The sequence below is a fragment of the Ochlerotatus camptorhynchus genome, unplaced genomic scaffold, assembly GCF_037179485.1.
Source record: "Ochlerotatus camptorhynchus isolate MF236.1 unplaced genomic scaffold, CSIRO-AGI_Acam_v1.1 ptg000143l, whole genome shotgun sequence".
Lineage (NCBI taxonomy): Eukaryota > Metazoa > Arthropoda > Insecta > Diptera > Culicidae > Ochlerotatus > Ochlerotatus camptorhynchus.
Genome location: NW_027040633.1, coordinates 341,632 through 353,816, shown reverse-complemented (window position 1 = coordinate 353,816; position 12,185 = coordinate 341,632). Strand labels below are relative to the sequence as shown.

The 12,185-nt window shown below is 40.4% G+C and overlaps 1 protein-coding gene and 1 long non-coding RNA gene across 2 annotated transcripts in view; both read left to right on the top strand.

Moving 5' to 3' along the window:
• CrzR (corazonin receptor) overlaps positions 1-12,185 on the top strand; it is a 138,145-nt gene that overhangs the window by 23,617 nt on the left and 102,343 nt on the right. The window lies entirely within an intron of this gene.
• On the top strand, positions 9,944-10,643 carry LOC135700839 (uncharacterized). Its single transcript, XR_010517606.1, has 3 exons — positions 9,944-10,088; positions 10,145-10,301; positions 10,369-10,643. It is a non-coding gene; the product is annotated as an uncharacterized LOC135700839 (long non-coding RNA).

Here is a 12,185-nt window from a genome sequence, read left to right as displayed (position 1 = left end):
TGGAGATTTGACATCGTTTGTATCCTATGTATTGACAACAACAATTTCATTCGTATTTGCCATTTTCATATGAATTCAAAGTGCCTCAAAGGGTGGCCAAAATGACGTGTATTATGATAACCCCTTCTGGTTAGTTTATCTCACCTTGCTCAAAAGGTGATACTTTTACTGAACTTTAAGACTTTATGCGTGACATGAATATTAGCCAGAGCACTCCATCATAACCTTTTACACATGTATATGGATCGAAAGTTTTGCGAACAAATGTCCACTGGAATTTCCGATCACACACAGGTACACGCACATGCACATCTTCTGAAACACTTTTTATTCTGGTCTTGTGCTTTTGACTAAGCAGAAGATAAACGAAAAAGTGCTCGGGACAGGTGAAATAAAACGGACAAGCACGTTTCAACCCTTGGGGCCACAGATAGCCTAGTCAGTAAAAACACGGTATTACCAAGGCGGTGGCGGTTCGATTCCCGGTATAGGAAATCTTTCGGGTTGGAAATTCTTCTCTCAATTAATAACTGTGGATAGATGCATCAACCCTAAGTTGAGAACCACTAGCTAGAAGAATCAAAAGAAGAAGAAGATCTGTCAAACCGTCGGAATTTCACACGCTATTATATCATCGTACGATGACGTCCTGGACGCAGTTTTGACAGTTTAGGGAGCTGTTTTCTTGGATTTAAACTTTACTTCAGCGCCATAGCCCTAAAACCGATCAAGATTGAACTGTTGCAGCCTGAGGTCGTGACATTTCTGAACTGTTTTGTGCCAGCGACAGAACCTTTTCGTCTTTGTGCGACTAGACCAGCGCGACATAAATTTATGTCATGTTGCTGATTTCTGGCTTGTTTGATTTGATGCATTTATTTGATGTTTATGAATACTAACCACTCATAAGCATAGATGTTATAATTATGCGTAAATAATGGAGTTGATAATTTGACACGCCATTCAATTACAATAAACTGTTTGAAAAAGTATGGGCTGCGACATTTCCCTATTCTCTACGTCCGCCGTTCGCTTGAAATGTACATATTCACCATCTCCCGTGTGTGGCTGTTTTGTTTCGCTTTGGACGATGGTTCTTTCAAAAAATGCACATTTACCTCCACTACTGTTGTCTACTCCAGCTTTCTGATCGTAAATAAAAGATAAATTAAGTATTCCACATTTCCAAGCATAAGCCAAGACCCATTCCACCACTGACCCCACTGGATCGTCCTGGCGACCCAGTGGTTCATCTTATAACTCCTGAAGAGAAGGCTGCCGCGATAGGTCAACACTTCGTCAGCTCCCATAATCTCGGACTCGGACAAAACATCGTCAACCCTCATGAATCTGAGGTTGCTGAAAATGCAACCAATCTTCATCAATCATCTGAAATTACGGCTGACGAACTGTTAGCCTTTATCAAATCATCTAAAAACATGAAGGCCCCTGGTTTTGACAACATCCTGAATCTGGAACTCAAACACTTGAGTTCCAAATTCTACAACCATCTGGCACTGATTTTTAATCAGTGCCTCAGACTTGGCTACTTCCGCTCGTGTTGGAAATCAGCTAAAGTCATACCAATCCGGAAACCTGGGAAGGATCCGTCCTCTCCTTCAAGTTATCGACCAATCAGCCTTCTCTCAGGGTTATCAAAACTGTTCGAAAGAGCAGTCTACCACCGGCTCCTAAGATCTGCCGAACAAAACAATATCTCACTCCAGGAACAGTTTGGTTTCCGGAAAGGTCGTTCGACCGTCCACCAGCTGACTCGAGTGACAAACATTATCAGACGAAACAAGTCTGTTTCGAAAACATCTGCCATGGCGTTGTTGGACGTTGAAAAAGCGTTTGACAATGTCTGGCAATTGCAGCAGTACCGTCCTAGTGAAGATAATAAACAACTATCCATCGGACAGGACGTTCGGAGTCTCTCTGAATAGCATCACATCGGATGCTTTCAACATCGGTGCCGGGGTTCCACAAGGAAGCATCCTTGGCCCCATTCTATTCAACCTGTTCACCTCCGATATGCCGGCTCTCCCTGATGGTGGATCGTTGTCTCTGTTCGCAGATGACACATCCATCGTCTACAAGGGTAGGGTCATCGGAGCTCTGACTGCCAAACTTCAGAGAGGTCATCATCTTTCCGCACTCAAAATCTCCCAGACTTGTTCCGTCTGAGAATAATAAGATCTACTTAAACGGCTCAGTGGTGGAATGGTCCAAAAAGAAAGTGTACCTCGGGCTAACACTAGACAGCAAGCTTCTTTTCAGGGAGCACGTTGACAAAACCAAAACCAAGTGCAACATCTTGATAAGATCGTTGTATCCACTCATCAACAGGAGGTCTACCCTGTCCCTGAAAAATAAGCTTGCTGTCTACAAACAAATCATCCTTCCCGTAATAGAATACGGGATGCCAATCTGGGAGAGTTGAGCCAAATGCCATCACCTCAAACTCCAAAGGATCCAAAACAAGATCCTTAGGATGATCCTTAACAGTCCCCCGCGGACTATAAATTCCACCGCCTGACTGCACACTAATCGAGTCAGTACGGTTTTACCGAGTTTTTGAATTGCGGAACTGTTCGGTAAAAGTTTAAAAATATGTGGAAAATTTATTAATGAGAATATTTGTTCTGAACTTGTACATACTTAGTTCTATTAACCCCATTTAATGATAGAAAATAAAATTGGTCGATTTCATTGATTCCTTACGGATAACGGTCATTTGAATTTTTACCGACTTTTTCAGCAATTCAAAAACCAAGTAAAAAAATACTGACTCCTGTAAAAAATCTTAGTGTGTGGTCTTCAGACACTGGAGTTACGGAGAGCTGACTCCATCGCAAGGTTCAGAGATTACTGTAGGCGATCCGATCAACAGATCGTCAGGGATCTGGCACGTTAGGTTAAGTTAGGTTAAGTAGGTAGAATAACAAATTAAAACATTCAAACAACATACTTCACAAGAAGAAAATTGAAAAACATTACACAGTAAAACACAACATGTACAACACAAAATCAAAAAGTTCACCAAAGATGAAGAGCCCTTCTGGCTAACCTCTTGCCCTGTATTAGAGATTGTAAACCACATAACAAATCAAAATAAAGAAGAATTTTACTACTCCACATTTCCAGATAAATTGTGCGTATTCCTCTAGCAACCCAATTCACAACTTTCACAATTGAAGTGTTTGTCTTGCCACGAAGACCATTCAATTAGTTAAGTCTGTTTGTCAGTTCTATTTTGATCACAGAATAAGTAGAAAAAAAAGTTTCAAAATTCCATGCCATAAATACTTCCTCTACTTTCATGACGAGTAAGTTGCAACACGATCTTCCTTCTTCATTATCCTTGCTAAGCACGCACACGAAGTTTCTGGTAACGGAGTTTATCAGAAGAAAGAACAGTTGACGAAGAGAAGCAAATCAGGCAAAAGTTTGTAACTGCTCCAGTAATCTATGGTGTGATATTTTTACAGTAACTTTTACCCACGCGGTATATACTGCTATCCCCCGCGAAGAACGCGTTACCCACTGAGTTGCACCCACCGCTTTTTCTCGGCGGGGTTTCAACCAGTCGGTCTGATTTTTTGCATGTGAGTAGTCCCGTAAAAAAAATCAAATAAAAATACAATGATTTTCATTGTCATTGTAACCATGATATTTACTGTCAAAACCGAGGGGGATGACTCTATCTACGATGCAGAAAAAATTGTGTTCTGCTGTGGCTAGCTGCACGCACGCTGAGTAGATAGAAGAAAGATTTATGTCGATTTTGAAGATTTCCTGCAAAAAGATGAAGCACGATGCAAGTAGATGCGAGAAATGAAAGATGATTTTTCGAATATTGATTCGCTAGTGTTAGATTTTTTAAGCATCTAGAATTGAGATTTAGATGTGTTGCCCCCCTCGGTCAAAACATTGGACATTTTTGTCCATTACTATATAAATCACAAAGAAATTCATGGTTCACAGTAAAAAAGGGAAGTTGTTAAGCATCTTAACAATATAAAAATGTGTTTTTTCCCGAACAAATTTGATCTACATAATTTAACAATAAATTTTAATGTAATCAAAATTCAACAGTAAAAATCATTGTAATTTCGTTGTTTTATTATTATTATTTTTTTCGGGGTGACAATGGAGAACTAGTCACTCGTAAAAAATCAGAGCGCTTGGTTGAAAACCCACCGTGACAAAGCGGTGGGTAGAATCATAGAGGTAACTCTAAGACTAGAAGGTCTATAAGAAACGAGCTCAGCTCTTGTACTATCTTCGGTCCCAAGCTAATCGATGCACCCCTCGAAACATTGGAAAATTCACGAACCCCTTATTTTATCTGTCAAACTTTCATAGCGAATCAAAACAAACATAGTGTAGTACTGGAATTTATACTAGAATGGGATAAGTTAATCGATTTGCTTGGGACCAATAGGCTAGTCAAGTAGTGAGCCAATTTAAAATCGTTAGTTTCGAATTGATTGTTGGTAGAACTCAGTAGCTAACGAGTTCTTCGGGGGAAAGCTGTATTGTAAAAACAATTAGTGCATATTTTCGAGTCTGTTTCTCCCTCCCAGATTATAACGCAATCAAATTTCTGACGCAATCAGTCTACGTGGGAATAATTTAGAGTTCGCTTATGAGCGAGCAAAATTCTGAATCAACAATAGAAAAGGGACCATCAACATTTGTAAACAAATCGTTCTAAAGCCCTTTCCAAACAAAGCTAAGGCCACCCATGCAAACCAACACCATCATCGGATAGGGAAAACTTCCATGATGGTGTTGGTTTGTGTGGGCGGCCTTCGATTTGTGAGGAATGGGCTTTGGAATGGTTTGTTTACAAATGCTGATGGGCCCTTTTCTATTGTTGATCCAGAATTTTGATACGCTCTTCCTCTTGCACGGTAAGAAAAAAGTACCCAAAAGTAAGTTCTTTTCCCTCATTTCGGCACTTTAGTGCAGGAACCCAAAAGTAGGTAAAGCGGGCCAAAGTAGTTTTCATTTCCTTGTGTGCAATTCGTATGGAATTTTCCATTAGCTTTCTACCCAAAAGTAAGTTAGTTGTACCCAAAAGTAGGTAAATATGATTATACTCAACGTTAAGTTCACACACTTTGCTACCCCTGTTGGGTGGTTTTGCTACTCCGTTTTTGACAACATTAGAAGGAGAAAAGGAGACAAACTAGTCAAAAGTAGGTAAAAGTGAACTGACCGTTGGATACTTTTTTCTAACCGTGTGCTTCGACGCCATTTTGACAACTGAATGGGAAATGGCAAAACCTATACGGAGGCGAAAATAAACCACTTTTCTGTCAAACGTGAACCAGCTCCTGATTGGTCGATTTCATGTGCGTAAGATAGAGATAGAGATAGATAAAGATAGAGATAGAGATAGAAATAAAAGAGGAAGGAGCTAATTGTCACCTATTCCTCTTAGGGCAATACTAAAATAGAGGCAACATTCCGTACGCACAGACTTACAAAATGAGGAGTGTTCAGGGTTTTTAAATGCACGATGAAAATAAATCCGCCAAATTTAAGTTGACCAATTTTTAGCCGATCCACCCTTTAGATGCAGTTCCACAGTTAATAATTGAGAGTTCTTTGACTAAATGTTTAGTATTACTTTTGCGTGAAGTCAACGATTTACATAGTTGAAGATGCTAATTTCGAATAACTGACTGAAGTGGTAATTTTTATACAATAGATGAGGAGGACATGAAAGTATAGAATTGATAGTTCCGTTTAGATTACGGCAGTGTGAAAATTGCATATAGAAGAGTAGATAGCGAGCTAGGACAACTTTTAAGTAAGGTACAAATCGGTTTTATCATCTCCCTTTACCAAACTCCCCCTTTGAAGAGGGATGATGAGGGGTGTGTCCCCCCGCCACCACTGGCAAAAAGAGATGATCGCCGACTGCTCAAGTACTTTAGCGATGTGTTTGAAACAGTTCTACCGATTTTTACCGCACTCCAGTTGTTATTCGAAGGAAGGCTTCCAGTCGTAGGTTTGGAAATTGCAGCTATTGTTTACCCCTACCACGGTATGTGCTCCTGTCATCGTCGACTTGACGATCTCGAGGGGACACGGGTGGTGAACTATCAATTCTATACTTTCATCTCCTCCTCATCTATAGTATAAAAATGACCACTTCAGTCAGTTATTCGAAATTAGCATCTTCAACTATGTAAATTGAGAGTTTTCTATACCAACTAAATGCATGAAATTATATTGTATTCAAAAAATCTGCGGAAAATGAGGAAATTGACGAAAATTTTATTCAGTCTCGGAGTAGTACCAATAGACTGAATGAATCCAATCTTTACTTTTCTCAAATTCGGGAATTTTCCCCTGGAATATCCCGGAAAAACCTGGGAAAACATGAGGCAAATTTACTCATTGCTGAGTTCCTGCACTTTTGGCGATTATGAGTGAACTAAACTCAAATTTGGGTCATTCTCATTCGCCGTGCAGTCTTATTCAGACCAGCCGCTGATTGGTTGAATTTGACATCAAAGTACACATGCAAAAATTCGGAAGGGACGAAATGATTTGTTCGAACATTTATTTTTGAAAATAATTAAATGAATACATATTGCTGGCAACACTAGCTGGGACGGTAGGCTTGCTGTTAAAAAAAATCAACAGGGAACAGAACACAGAAGCAAATTGTCGCCACCCAGGTCTTAGCTGTTCCTTCGGAAGGGAAGTAAAGCCGTTGGTCCCAGCCAATGTGTGTTTGAATGGGTGCGATATCCTACACAGGTGTGAAAGCTGCCTTTCTGCACATTCGATTGCCGGCAAATGGATGGCAATCGATGTCCGTCGGTGATTGGCACTAGATTGCGGAACAGAGACCAACGTTAAATAAAGGAATAAAGAAGAAGGGCTTCGGTGTCATTCAATTGCCTTCAATGGATGGCAATCAATGTCCGCCGATGACGACCCGATCAGTAGCTGGTGGCTAAGCTCAACACCAACATGTTGGATGAGGAAAAATTAGTGGTTTTTTTTTCAAGAGATGCGAATTCCAAAGCTTTCAAGTTTCAACGACAGCACCAACCACCTACAGCAACAAACCAGAACGAAAAAACTCATAAAACATAATCCATAGCTCTAGAGAAAAGCTGTTGCAAATTGAAAGAAATCTTTGCACCCAGCAAACATCCCCTCCCACTTGAAACAAATAATAGATATTAAAAAGAAAAGTTTTCCTGTGTTCCTGTTGGTAAACGAAAAAAAAAATAAGAATGATGAATGACGTGCCTTCTCGGTTGCGTTCTTGCAAGGCGGTAAACCTATTTAGTGCTGGAACTGCACAGCCGATCAGACCGACTCAAAATTTACTAAATTTCGTTAAAAGTGAATTTACTCCAATTCTGAATTTTCCGGGATTTTCCTGGAAAAACTTCTCGAATATGAGGTAAATCCATGACAATTTTACTCAGTCTAGGAGTTTACTAATAGATTGAGTAAAACCTCGATAGTTTTCCCTCATATTCGAGAAGTTTTTCCTGGAAAATGCAAAATTTGAGTAAATACAATTTGACGAAATCTTGAGTCGGTCTGATCGTATGATATATTGTCAAACTGAGTGAAAAAGTTTGTATTTATTCAACGGCACAATGTAGCATATACAACAATAAGATGAATGAATGTTGATTGTCAAAATTCACGCCATTAATGTTTGCCGCTTCATTATGAATTATGATTGACGCAACGTCGCAGTCACAGGGGAAGCTTGTAGATGGCAGCAATATGATGGAAGGCAGTTTCACAGAATGAGAGTCCCGGGCTATCTTTTCATGAATTTGATGGGTTACTTTCAGAACCAGGTACAGGTGTATGCGACAGACATAGGGCAGTAATCAATTAGGATCACATTGGGTGTTCCACAAGGCTCCATCCTTGGTCCAACACTACGACTGACGCTTAAGCTGCCAAAAGGTGTCGAGATCGTTGGCTTAGTTGACGACGTCATATTAACAGTAACAGACGAGATGCGAGGAGAAGTGGAAAGTGACGAGGGACAGGTCCGCAATTCAGATCGGGTCTTGCAGGTGCGCAGGATGATGATGATCTCTGTAACAAGTGTCTAAAGCTCCTCTTGGTAAATGGGGAATTGTCGACGGACTCACCCGAGGACTCACCTGACACAGCACTGTCATACGATAAACTAGAGGCAGTGGAGGGACCTTGGTTCATCTGGGACGCTGCAGCAGTGAGGCGATGCTGGGTTGAACGGCGACTGGGGCCGCTTGCTCTGTTGGAGAATACCCAGCGGGATTGTTGAGTGGAAGCGGTGCAAGGTTCGGGACCAGTCCACGAGGCTGGAGTGCAAGGTACTGAGCATCAGTGTTGGCTGGAGGCGTAAGATTGTTGCGGTGGCGACCGGTCTGGTTGCCTGTTGCCGCATTGTGAACTCCGCTCGCGTGGGACAGTCGTGAGTGGAGGCACGGTGGTTTCCACCGCAGTTTGCACACTTCGGCTCGTTGTCATCAGCTTGACCACAGGACGCTGTCATGAACTACTTGAACCGAGGCCGTAGGTTGTGATCTGCCAACACTGGTCGACATTCTTCATCGAAGTGAATAGAGGGGGAATCCGCTCCTTTTTTGTGATGGCAACGGCGTCACCACCATCTCCATTGTCTTCCTCGAGCACCGAAAACTGGTTGCTTTTTAGCGTCGTCCATTGAGTTGCCGGTCTGCATTCGGGTCTTCTTCGTAGGGCCCCCTACTGCTGATGCGTTAGTAAGCTGATGTATCATTTGTTGGTTGCTAGCGAGTTGGATCAAACTTGCCAGAGCGTGTGACGATGATGGCACAGCCACGGCGCGAAGCGAAAAAAAAACGATGAACGAAACAAACTATAACCATAGAGGTAACTCTAAGACTAGAAGGTCTCGAAATAACTTGCTCAACTTTTTGGCTCAGTTCTGGTACTGTCTTCGGTCCCAAGCTAATCAATTCACCCCTCGAAACATAGGAAAAACCAATAACCCCTCATTTTATCTGTCAAACTTTCATAGCGAATCAAAACAAACATAGTGTAGTACTAGAATTTCGACTAGAATGGGCTACGTTAATCGTTTGCTTGAGACCAATAGGCTAGTCAAGTAGTGAGCCAATTCAAAATCGTTAGTTTCGTATTGATTGTTGCTATAACCGAACTACTCAAGAAAGCGAGCGGGAATCCGATCTGAACTGAACGGTCAAGCAAAGAATGATCGTGATGAGCACGCGGCGCTGACACCGCTCTCTTATAAAGGGGCTGCTGATTGATTGCAGTCATACCAAAAAAATGTTTGATACAGTATACTGAGGTCTCGGAATAGGAATGTATGCTCGTGATCCATTTATTCAGCACAAATACTGTTTTTTTTGGAAACACTCTAAAGGGCCACCCACATTAGATCTGTTTGCGTTGCGTTGACGTAAATTTGACAAATAGACAATAGATTTAGCTGTCACTTTGCTACAACGCGTCAGATCCGGATCTAATCTGGGTGGCCCTTAAGGCAATTCCGAAACAGTCTTGTTCAGCTAAACAAGGTTTCTGAAGCACATACTTATAATTAAAATGTTATACTAGCACCACCTGGTGAGGTTTAGTATATTTGAACAACTTTTCCGAATACGGCAACCTTCAATCTAAGCGTGCTGTCAAGCAAAAACAAACATTTAAAAATTATGTAATATACACACAAAGAACAAATATTGTTGCTATAAAAATAATGTAATTTTAAATTAAAAGTTTTCCAAATTGTGTAGTTTTAACATTGAAAATATTCAAAACGAAAGTTATTTTTTTGGTTTAAAAGTGTTTCTTTTACTTTTCGACTCGTAATTTTAAAAGTGATTTTTTGAAATAAAAGTTGTTGAACTGTCAAAAATACCTCTTCATTGCGATGTTTTTGGCAGCACTGGACTTCGGTTTGGCGCTAAATATGACGAGCGACACAAAACAAGGCGAAGCAGCTTCCAATTGAATGGAAATGGAGTTTACACTTCACTCACTTTGCTTCCACCCCAGCTTCCACCGGATTTACCAGGCAGAAAATAATTAAGGTGAGAATTTTTGGGAATGATCGCATATATAATTTTCATTAATTTTAATTTTGCAGAACTGGAACCGGAAAGCTAACCGGGATGCAGATTATCGCTTTCAGCTTCCGACATTCTTGAAGATGTTTCGCAGGGCCAATGTTGGACTTCATCATAGTTCAGAGCACCAGATTTGGACAAACTTGACTCAACGGATTGAATTCATCTAGTATCCAGGTAATTATGCATTACATTATCCAGGACATTACTTCAAGAGTTGTTCAAACTTGTTTGTAATTTTCAGTGGAACGGAACTCATTCTTACAAATGACCCAGTCTAACGCTCTGGTTCGATCTCCCAATATGGAAAATCAACCCATGACCGATACGGCATCATCGGCTGAATATTTTCGATTTACGGGTGTTCCGCCGATTCGAATGTTTCCACCACAGATGCCTGTTTTGTTCCCCTTGTGTGTGATGGAGGATTTATCATGTACGTGATCAACGTAGTGCAGCAACGACATCAGCATGTGTTGTTCAACCGAGTCTTCAACTCGGTGATAGGGATTCCGCAGTAATCACATATTTGCCACAGTTTTTCAACAACAAATAGCGCATCAAATAAAATAGTTCCCGATTTGCCAAATCAGTGACTGATGTCCGGAAGGAAGCCACCTACCGCCACTACGTTTTTGAAAATCGGGTAGTCATAATGATTTATTGTTATTGTTATTGCTGTCAAGTGATAAAAATATGTCTGGATCTATGTATTAACCAAATAAAAACACGTATTAGAATATAAAATGTAAAGCGACGTGAATAAATTGAAAATAATGGTTTTTTAACTGAAAATATTTAATTTTACGATTGATTTTGATTTGAATTAGAAAAATATATATTTTTCTTTCAAAACTGTCTGGCTTTTCATTTGACAGTAATACAATTCGTTTTGAAAGTTTAAACTTTTAAAATGAATGGCCGAAACATTTTTGAATTGACAGTTGATTGACTTTCGTTTTGAAAGCTAACTGCTTTCTACCAAAAAGAACCAATGCAAACTTTTAATTATAACAATGTTTTTTTTTATTTTATCAACGATTTTTCTTTATGTGTACTAGCACTCTGAACTAAGCAACCAATTATTCGAAAATAATAATAATAATATAAAAAAGTCAAGTAAAAGCAAATAATAATAACTGAAATGCAGCGCTAGGGCTGCCAGGTGCGTGAGTTTTGAAATATCCCATTTCATAGGTACATTTTCAGATTGACGAGTGCTAGAAGGGAGGGTCCAAATAATTTGGAAAAAGTCCACTTAATTTACTTTGAAAACATTTGAAATTTCAAACATCCATTGAAAAATCTCTGAGATACGGCAGCGTGAATTTGGGTCAAATTAATCCCAGGGAACAGATAGCGAATGTTTATTTTTTTTCCTTTGGTTGGTTTCCGTCGATCTTGTTTTCCGTGCTGAGCACCAATGCTACCGACGCCAGGAAGGCAGCTCCCACACTTGGACCCTACCTATCGACCCATCGACTTATGAACCGGGGACCAACGGCTTTACTTCCCGAAGGAAAGTGGCGTGATCAGAGATGTTATGCCTCAGAACCTACCGGCGGTGCCGACTGGGATTGAACCCAGGCCTGCTGGGGTGAGAGGTAATCAAGCGTACCACTACACCACCGGCGCCGCTAAATGTTTAATTTGGCACAGCCGAAGGGTTATAATAAGCCTATGAAAAAAATTGGACTAAAACAGCTAGAGCAGGGACCAAGAGCGATTTTCCGAAGATTGATTTGCTAGCATTACATTTTTCGAGCATCCGGGATTGAGATTTAGATGTGTGGTACCTCCTGCAAAAAGTTCGGTATCGCACCCGGTTTCTTATTCGGTCGCACCAATGTATAGTATAAACTAAAGAAGATGATGTAATAGAAGAACAACTCATGAGAAAAATGACGGAAGCTGGACAATTCAGTAGGTCCTGAGTAATATTGATCGATTCTCTTCATTGACTTTCTCTTTCGTTAATAACTTGGGTACTAAACCGTTTCTGGTCATGTTTGCCGTATAAAATGCTAGATAATAGTATGATTCATCGATCTGTGTGCATCA